Below are 9,213 nucleotides of genomic sequence, written 5' to 3' on the forward strand. Positions count from 1 at the left end.
GATCTTTGCATGGGGTGCGGGAAAGCGGGAAAAGAGGAGGCAAGAGAAGAAGAAAAGAGCAAGTGTACTTGCGAGAGCGCTGGGAACTCGAGTTCACTATGGGGGCGGCAGGAGTCAACCCCTCCCTCCGCCATCACCACCCAGCCGCAAGCCCCGGGCCTTTTTTTTTTCCTTTTCCCTGCAACATTAAAAAGCGGCGAGCAGTCAATACGGAACGTAACTCACAGAAAGAGCAAGGGAGGGATTTCAAAAAAAAAATCCAATAATAATATAAAAAAAAAGAAAACGACACAAGAGGAGCGCAAAAGGGTTATACAACACGGCGAGATCACACAAAATGGAGGCTGCGCGGCGCAAAGGAAGCCGCCGTCTCCGCGTGGATGCTTCATTGGGGGTGGCAGTGGGAAGGGGGAAGCTGGAAGGAGAGGCGAGTGCACTCCTGCTGCCAAGACAAAGTCACGCTCAAAAGACACTCGCCCCTAAAAAAAAAAAAAAAGCGAAAAGTGCACACGCAGCTGCTGCCAGGTGGAAGGATGGAGCACTCCTACCACAACACTAAAGCGGTCTCTCCGGAAATGCGAACACCAAGCTAAGTGGTGAGAGCAAAGTCCAAGCCACTGCTGCAAACTATTGCAAGGCAACAGCAAAATACATTTGGTCGCCGGAGACCCGAGGGAAAAACAGCTAAGCAGAGAAAAACGCCCGTGGGACAAATTGAAGGCCGGAGGAGAGCGCACGCTTTCAATGCAGAAGTTTGAAAAGTTTGGTTTTTTTAGAGAGGTCGATTTCGTTTTTTTTTTTCTTCAAAAATTCAGGTTTTATGAGTCTGAGCATTAGTTTCATCCATCCATGATCAGAGCCACTTTTTCCCCTCACGGGGATCGCGGGTGTGCCGCAGTCCGGGAGTTCGGGTTCGCTCCCCGCCAAAAGATGACACCAAAGTTGCGAGGGCAAGAGCCGCACGTGATGTGAAGGCAGAGGGGGAAAGAAGTGGCAAAGCGACGCCGGGACGGAGCCGAGCGGCGAGGAACACATGCTCGCCATGCTAATGAGCGCGGCGCGGAAAAGGAAACTTTCAAACATTCGCCGCTCGCGTTTGGAGATGTGAGGACTTGTTTACGCGCGGCGCATTGTTCTCAAACGCTCGGCGCTCTCTCGTTGTCTTTCTGCGCCGCTCGCAAGTTCTTTCAAAACGTGAGCTCTCCCAAACACTCGACACCTGGCTGGCTGGCTGACTTCAAGAGCTTCGAATCATCGCACACGTCTGCGCGCCTCCATCTCGTTCATCAGTTATTCAGCTCTTTGCGCGTTCCAAGCAATCGGGGAAGACATCTGTAAAACGGGGAGGGGTGGAAAAAAAGGGGGAACAGGTGCGGGACGGTCGGTGCAAAAACAGGTGGGAAAAAGAAGGGCCTCTGTAAATTCCAGGGGTAATGCGCCTCGGCCTCCGCTGGTGAAATTACGGTAGCAAAGTCGACATCGAGAAGCTGTCCAAAAAAAAACAAGAACTAAAAGGGGCTGCAGGGAAGGCCTGCAAAAGCATTTCAAAGAGTCTGGTGAAGTCAGCGGCTTGATGCCATTATTTATTGCGAGCAAAGCTGATGCCACCAAATATTCAATTATTATTATTTTTCACTTGAAAATAATACTTTCATGTCTGTTCCAATACTTCTGCTCACTTGAAAAGTGGGAGAGTCCAAACAAAAAAAGGGGGGGGGGTGTATGTAGGTAAGTCTGGGACAACTCCATTTCGTGAATTTTAGCCTCCAAGATGAATCTCATCTGTCTCATTCAATCTACATTTCTTCAAAACGACTTTAGGGGGAAAAAAACAAAACAACTTCATAAGAATATGCTTACGCAACCGCCAAACAAACGAAGCCGCCTTCCATTTCAACTCCCATTTGTGGCCATCCCCTCCCCCGCAACCCGTTCCAAAACCCGCCGATGACAACAAGTCCCCACGAGGAAAGCGAGAAGATTAAAAAAACAAGAGTTTACGGCAAAATAAAGGGCCGGCGGCACGTGACGAGCCTTTAAATCTGGGACAGCGCTCCCAAAGAGGAAGGCGCGCGCGCGCGCGCATCAGTTGCGGCAACATGAAAGCGCCAAAGAGTTTTTAAGCGCGCCGGCCGGGAGTCGCAGACGGGAGGCCATTAGCCGCATTGTGCGCTTAGCGCCCGACAAGTCTCCTACCCGCGTTTGAACAGTCTTTTCTTTTTTTTCCTCCACTGTGGACGCTCAGATTGCCCGTGTCAGTACTGATTTGTAGCTTGAGACTGGAGCAAAAAAAAAAAAAAAAAAAAAGCACCCAAAGTGTTTCAAGCGAGAACACGGCCCATGTTGTTTTATTTTTTGAAAGGTTGGGCTTTCATGTGGAATTTGTCTCCGGGTGGAATTTAGCCTCGTTTTACGTCGGTTACCGTACCGTTCAGAGCGGTGATCTCCGTCCGGTTTGCATCGCCTCATCTGAACAACAAATGTGTTGCCGAGCAAGATGCAAATAGCAAAGTCCAAAAAAAAAATTTCTATTTTTATGTCAAACCAAAAATATTTTGAGATACAAGATTTTTTTTTTTTTTTTAGATCCACCCAAACAATTTTTGTTTTGAACACGGTCCATCAATGATTGCGCACCTCACATTCTGCCTAGCAACACGCAGAGGACACATTCCGATGGTATATTTGCGCTCCTACAAGAGGGAGACCAAAACAAATGGCGCTGCTGGGTTATTTCGTGAGCCTTTCACGACCTGACAGGTGAGCCGATGCAGGCCGGCGCTATAATTAATTTCGCTGTTAAAGTGTCGATTGGTTGAGTGTTTGTCCTGAGGCTTATCACACACGCGCGGGCGCGTAAACAATCCCGCAGCGCCGACTGGACCGTTTAGCGGCAGAGCGAGACGAGAAGGCTGTTATCGGCGCTCCCGATAATAAATACCTTACCCTACAGAGGTAATGCCGCGGGGCAAATAGAAAGATGGTATCTCCGAGAGCGGATCATGGAGACGCTCGCATCCCGGCAGGCTTCTGGCCGAGGCCTTCGAATGGGGTGGGGGGAGTGGAGGGGCGACACTTTCATTTTCCCCAATTGCAGCTTGACATTTGTCACACTTTTCCTATCGACTCGCTTTATGATCAATAATCATCACCGGCCAGGAAGATTAATTTCGATTGAGAGTCGAACTGCTTTACTTGAATTATGGAGGAAAAGCTTTGAGGATTAAAAAAAAAAATTGTACTGACTACACGAAGGCAGGGTCAGTCAATATTTTTTTGACCAATATTATAATAGTCTTTTTTTTTTTAGATAGCAAAATATACTTTACATCTAATATTGTTCAATTCATATTACAATAATATTAAAGTAGATCCCTCCACATTTTTTTAAAATGAGCACATTTGTCATTGATATGTCTGAAAATGGCCACAAGCCTGTTCGGAGAATTTATATTTATTCATCTAATACAATCATCGGTGTTCCTACATGATTTCACCAACTGGTTTAAGACGCTTACCTGACCAGATAGGCGCGCGATGCTCCCTCCGAGCAGGTGGGCTCCTTTGTTCATCTGCCCTTCAGGATATTTTGGGAGAAAAGGTCTACCTGCTCAGTGATTCATCCCCTTCGTCCACCGTCAAACGTTTCGCATGCCAACACTCGTCTGGTGGAGCTGGGGGGTAAAAAAAAAAAAAAAGGGGAGGGGGGTTGCAAGGGTTCGGTTAGTGAAGCTGAGGAGACAACAGCTGGCTTGGACCATGTGTAATTTCACCTGTGCAACTTTTGGGAGAGTAAGCATACAGGACAGATTGAATGGTTTACTCTGACACTTTTTTTTTTTTTTTTTTTTGAAAGTGGAGCAAGAGGGTGCGTTTGTGAGGCTGACAAGAGGTGAGGGGAGAAGACCAAGGAAGGAAGTTATGCGCCCATTTAACCTGCTGGCCAATTCAACAGTTTATTCTTAGCAGCTTTTGCGAGCGGGTCAAGGCGGCGTGTGCGAGCCAGACAAGCGGTGAGTAGAGCACTTGGTACTGAGAATGTCCAACAACAACAACAACAAGAACAAAAAAAAAAAAAAACACTGTAAAATCCCATTTTTGAGGGCTGATTGTACGGCAGATGTACAACTATGAGTTGATTGCTTTTGCGGGTGGAGCAAGTGGGTGTGGAATGAATTAGACATGTAAAGTTTTCCACGGCAACGTTTTCATCAGTGTTGGGGGATGTTTGGGGGGGGTGCTGCTACATTTGTCAGTATTTTTTTTTAAATGTCTTTGTTGTGGCAAAACAAGAAGAAAAAGACCAAGGAGGAGGAGGAGGACGTTTAATGATGACGCCTGCGGTCTCCAGAGTCTAAAACACAAGCGACTCCATTCAATTATGCAAATGAGGGCCTGCGACTGCCGCTTCGGCCGTCACTTTAATGACGACAATACACACGCGCACACACTCATACACACTGAGGAGAACCTATTTAGTTATTTGGAAGTTAATTGTGTTGGTCATTAAAAGAAGTATCAGCTGTCATGAGGATCTCACACACAAAGAAGAAAAGAATGTAAGCGTGTATGTAGTTTGAATCTTCTCGAGACCCAAGCAGTGTGGGAAGACCGTTGGTGGCTGGATATGGCAGGGATAGGGGGGTGAGGGGGGCAGACATCCAGACACTAACCACCAGGTGGCAGAAGAGCACAAGGAAGGAGAAGACGCTCACTCACCACGCTGAGGGTGTCCAACAGCCGTCCACTCCATTGGGTACACTCAGGGCAATCGAGACTGGAGGCAACTTGGAACATTGGAAAAAAATTGATGAAGTAAGAAGGTATCATCATAAGTGTGTTTCCAAGAAAAATGCCGCCCCACCGCCCCACCCCGAAAAAAAAAAATAAACATTACAGTTCTTCAAGGCACCGCTGTTTGACCACATTTGCTCTAAAGCAGTTTGCATTACAGCTAACGCAGGTGGCATGTACGCTTGAATGCCGACGCTGACAATAGCTTCTGCATTTGATTTGCAACCCTGTTACTGTCAGTAGAACAAGGCGAAAATTAGATTTTTGTTGCAATGAAATTGTACTTCCTTGACTTCTACATATGCAGTTGTCCACATGTAGTGATCCTGTTTGGCCTGTAGGTGAACTCTCATCAGGCTACATATCAAAGTGACATCGTTCAGAAAAGTGAGCGGGTTTTTTTTTCCCTTCTTCCGTCTTCTCCTGCTTTTGTGTTCTTTTGCTTTGTCTTTTGACTTGATGACTGCACAATGGTCGCCGTGAGCGCTGGTGACTGAAGACAAATTAACTTGGGAATGATTGTCACATCAAAGCGCTGCTCGCCGCGCTTGTCGTTTACGACTGCGGGCCATCGCGGACGGACGCGCGTGCACACACGCACACATGAGGAAAATTGCGGGCGGCTATTTTGCTTCTCGCGCGCCCACTTGTCTTTTGTGTCCGGCTAATAAATAATGACCGGCAAGACGTTGAGGCATTCAAGGGCAGGATTGATATGGAAAGTAGTGATGCTTTAATATTGACATGAACCATACCAATAACACGACAACATACAGTGAGCAGTACCTTGATTTAGGATTTGTAGTCATGCACTGACCTCAATTTACTTGTTTGGTGGTACCTCAACTTCTTTTTGGTTCAGAGTTGACGCTTGCACGACTTTTTCAAATTCCTCAATTGTTGGGTTGAATGAGAAAAAGAGCAGAGAAATTGAGGTTGTGAAATGGCAAAGAGTCACAGTCACCAATGCACTTTCAGCCTCGCAACTAACACTAAAACAACATGAAAACACTCCAAAGGAGCTCGCGTAAGTCACGACTCACACCCAGATGGTCACACTGGAGAAAAAAAAATAAAGCTTTGTCATAATATTGCAACTTTTTTCCATTGGAAGAAATCAACTTTATTCTCTTGCTTTTGTGAATTTATTTAACTAGTAAACTCTTGAGATGTTTCAGTAAAAAAATCCAACTATTATGTCCTTTTTTTTTTAAATGTTCTCATTATTTTTGGTTCTGTTTTTCTAGTATTTTATACACTGGCAAGAAAAAAAGCAATTCTGGTTCTAAATTATATGTAATTTTTGTCGTAAAATACATTTTTCATGTTACATGACGAGTTTCTAGAAAATAAATCAGACACTCCCAATATTATTTATCTAATAAAATTGTGACTATTCTCTTAATTTGGCATCCTTTATTGTACAATCAGACCTCATTGTAACTTTTTTCAGGTTATTAAAAATACGTTATTTGCCAATATAATTCAATTTGAATACTTATGTATGAGCTCTGTCAAGTCCAAGCTATCCAAATGTCTGTCCAGGCATCATCCAAATCTCCCCCAAGGGGGATGATGTGACAAGGGATGATGATGTGTGTGTGTGGGTGTTGAGGGTGAAGGGGGGGTCCGGCCTTCTTGACAGTATGCAGCACTCAGTGGGACACGCACACAAGCACACACAGCTCACTCATTCTTTGGTGTGTGGCGCGCTAATGATTTTAAGAGTCCAATCAAAGGTAGCTTGATGTGATGTGATGTCGCAAGCAAGCAGGAGGGAGGAAGCGCAATGATTCGTGTTCAATTCAGTGCAAGCACCACTTTGATTTCTTATTTTGGGAAAGGGGGGGGGTGCTGTTCATCAATGCTGTCACAACATGATGGATAACTTGCATTTTTGGGCTTTGTTTTGGCATTTGTTTATTTATTTTTACCTTGCTTCTGGTTTATTTTGGGCCTTTTAAAAAAATGCGTGATCCCAAGAGAAACACATATCCATAATACCATCAGGAATATCGATATTAAAAAAGTTATGAGCTAAGAATTTAATCAGATGATTATAGCGCCCCCCCCTTGCTGTTGAGCATTTAAGTATTTTTTTCATTAAAAAAATGACTTTTCTCCCAACCCCTCCATGGTACCTTGTTATTCGAATGCCCGAAAATGTAACTGTAGATAGATCGTTAAATAAATCGCTCGACAGATAGATGGCTGCAAGCTGGCTAACTAGCCAGATAGCTAGCTAGCTAGCTAGCTGACCAGATCGAACTTTATAACTCGATATACAAATGAAGTTGACCTCTAAGAATTTGTGGATAATCCCGGAATTTCAGCCGAAAGCTCAGTCATATCCCGATCTTTTCAGAGTTTGCTCAACAAAAGTCGCGAAACACTCACCGCTTGCTGTTGAACGTTTGTGGCGTCGTCCAAGTCTGCGGTCGTTTGACAATTAGCGTCTCCGGCTGTCAACGCGTGATGAGTTTCCTCAAACAACAACGAAACAGAGTCAACATCATTCTTTTTTTTTTAACCGCTTCACATTGAAATCAATCGGAATCCAACGTTTACCTCAATGTTTTGTCGCAAACCAAAACTATTTTAAAACGTACATGATAGAATGACATCGTGTTAAGCATGCACGTCCAGCTCTGGGCCTGGAGGGCCATTGTGCTGCCTGTTTTCCAGCTGTCGCGGCTGCAACACACCTGATCCAGATGATCAGCTCGTCAGTCAGCTCTGAAGCATCCTGATGATTTGAATTAGGTGCGTTGCTCCTGGGAGAGCAGGAAAACAGGCAGGACAGTGGCCCTTGAGGACCAAGTTTGGACACCCCTGATGTAAAATGTCAAATTGTACGTTTGGACCATGTTTGGCCTGAGTGCTCATTAGCGAGTGAGCACGCAGCGCTTGTGAGGCCTGCCATGATAACAGGCTCAAGTGCTCTCTTTATAGAAGCTCACGCGGACCAGACGGCCTGCCAGCTGTTTGTTGGCTCAGACAAAAATTGCAAATAAGGCTTCGCCACATAGGAGAAGAACAGCAAGATATTGTCGCTGTCCGGCTATGTAGAACTCAATACATTCAACACAATTTTCTTGGCCTTCCTTCTTCATATCTGCAATTTGGAAGCAAAATTTGACTTGGAATGCAATGACAAGTTGCGGGATAACCCTCACTGCCCCCACCCCAAAAGAAAAAGGAGTGCTTGTTTTCCCGCACGAGTGCGTCTGTACATGCATGACAATAGGAAACACTGACAGAATTTCCTCTGGAGGGACAAAAAAAAAAGGCCTTTTCTTCTTTTTGCTGATGTACACAGTGGATGTGCCACTGTGTGCGTGTCTGCGCGTGCACGCCAAACGCCGACCTCATCATTTGGAAGACTCCAAGATGGAGCTGATAACAAAAAAAAAAAAAATGAGAGGAGGCTCCACTTCAGACAAGTCTCTCTTCTTCTCCTCGCTAGTTTCAAGTTGTCCCCGACTTTTATTTGGAGAAATATTAATTTGGGAAAGGAGTATGGCGGCGGCGGCGGTGGCATCAGAAAGCAAAGGCAAAAAGAGGAAGAGGTGCAATGTGAGCACATTTCCCCTCGTTTGACGTTTTGCTGAAGTTTGTACGCCACTTGAGCCGCGCTAATGATACCAGCAGAGGCTCCCTGGGGAACGCCGTCCGCGGCTTCCGAGTTTCCAGCGCGAGGTATTTCAGGAGACGCTAACGCTTGGGTGGGGAGGGATAGGGACGACTGGGAAGCGTCATTCCAGGAGCTCTTCCTTCGTCTTCTTGTTATTGTGCACACGCAGACACTGTGCGTCTTTTTTTTTTTTTGGGGGGGGGGGGGGGAGCATTTCAAGCATGCCAGAGAAATCTTTTTATTAACCTATTCATCGTGCGGGGGGTGCGGGGGGAATCAAGCACCTCCTTCCCGCCTCTCTTGCCGCGCTTGGTTAAGGCCGATGAATGTTTAAAGAGGTAATTGACGACGAGGCCCTGGCACTGTCGTTTACAAACAGGCGCCAACAAAAGGAAATTCCGATGGAGACGCGAACACGACGGCGCGGCGCGTCCTCGGCGGGGGGTGCGGATGAATTATACAACAATCTGTGTTATGGCTCCTTCCTTTCATGGGAAGGTCAAGACAAGTGTTGAAAAACAGCCCAAAAAGAAACGCCTGCAAGACGCGTCGTTGACCGCCGTGTTGGAAAACAAGTGGGGCCCCCCCCCTTTTTTTTTTCCTAAGGAACATTTTTATCCAATTGCAAGTCATAAATTCCTTCTCAAATGTCAATAGAAATTCAAAAACTTTTTTTTTTAAAGATAAATTTGCAAGTAATTTCAGTCATATTTTAGAATCAAAATTCTGATTGAATGATTTTTAATGTATTTATTAAATAAAAAGTATTTTGTTAAAATTGTTAA

General features: G+C 45.4%; 1 long non-coding RNA gene across 6 annotated transcripts; it reads right to left on the minus strand.

Annotated features, from left to right (window-relative positions):
- Positions 1-1,725: 1,725 nt before the first annotated feature.
- On the minus strand, positions 1,726-7,759 carry LOC109513425 (uncharacterized). 6 transcript variants are annotated; one of them, XR_002167759.1, is made up of 5 exons: positions 7,192-7,739; positions 5,840-5,852; positions 5,581-5,686; positions 4,720-4,787; positions 3,354-3,674 (listed from the first exon to the last, which is right to left on the minus strand). It is a non-coding gene; the product is annotated as an uncharacterized LOC109513425 (long non-coding RNA). The 6 variants fall into 6 exon arrangements; XR_002167762.1 differs by lacking the exon at positions 7,192-7,739 and adding an exon at positions 1,726-1,815 and having other exon boundaries at positions 3,608-3,674; positions 5,581-5,963; XR_002167758.1 differs by lacking the exon at positions 7,192-7,739 and adding an exon at positions 1,726-1,815 and having other exon boundaries at positions 3,519-3,674; positions 5,581-5,963.
- Between the last annotated feature and the right edge of the window lie 1,454 nt (positions 7,760-9,213).

Source organism: Hippocampus comes, unplaced genomic scaffold (genome assembly GCF_001891065.2).
Source record: "Hippocampus comes isolate QL1 unplaced genomic scaffold, H_comes_QL1_v1.1 scaffold116, whole genome shotgun sequence".
NCBI lineage: Eukaryota > Metazoa > Chordata > Actinopteri > Syngnathiformes > Syngnathidae > Hippocampus > Hippocampus comes.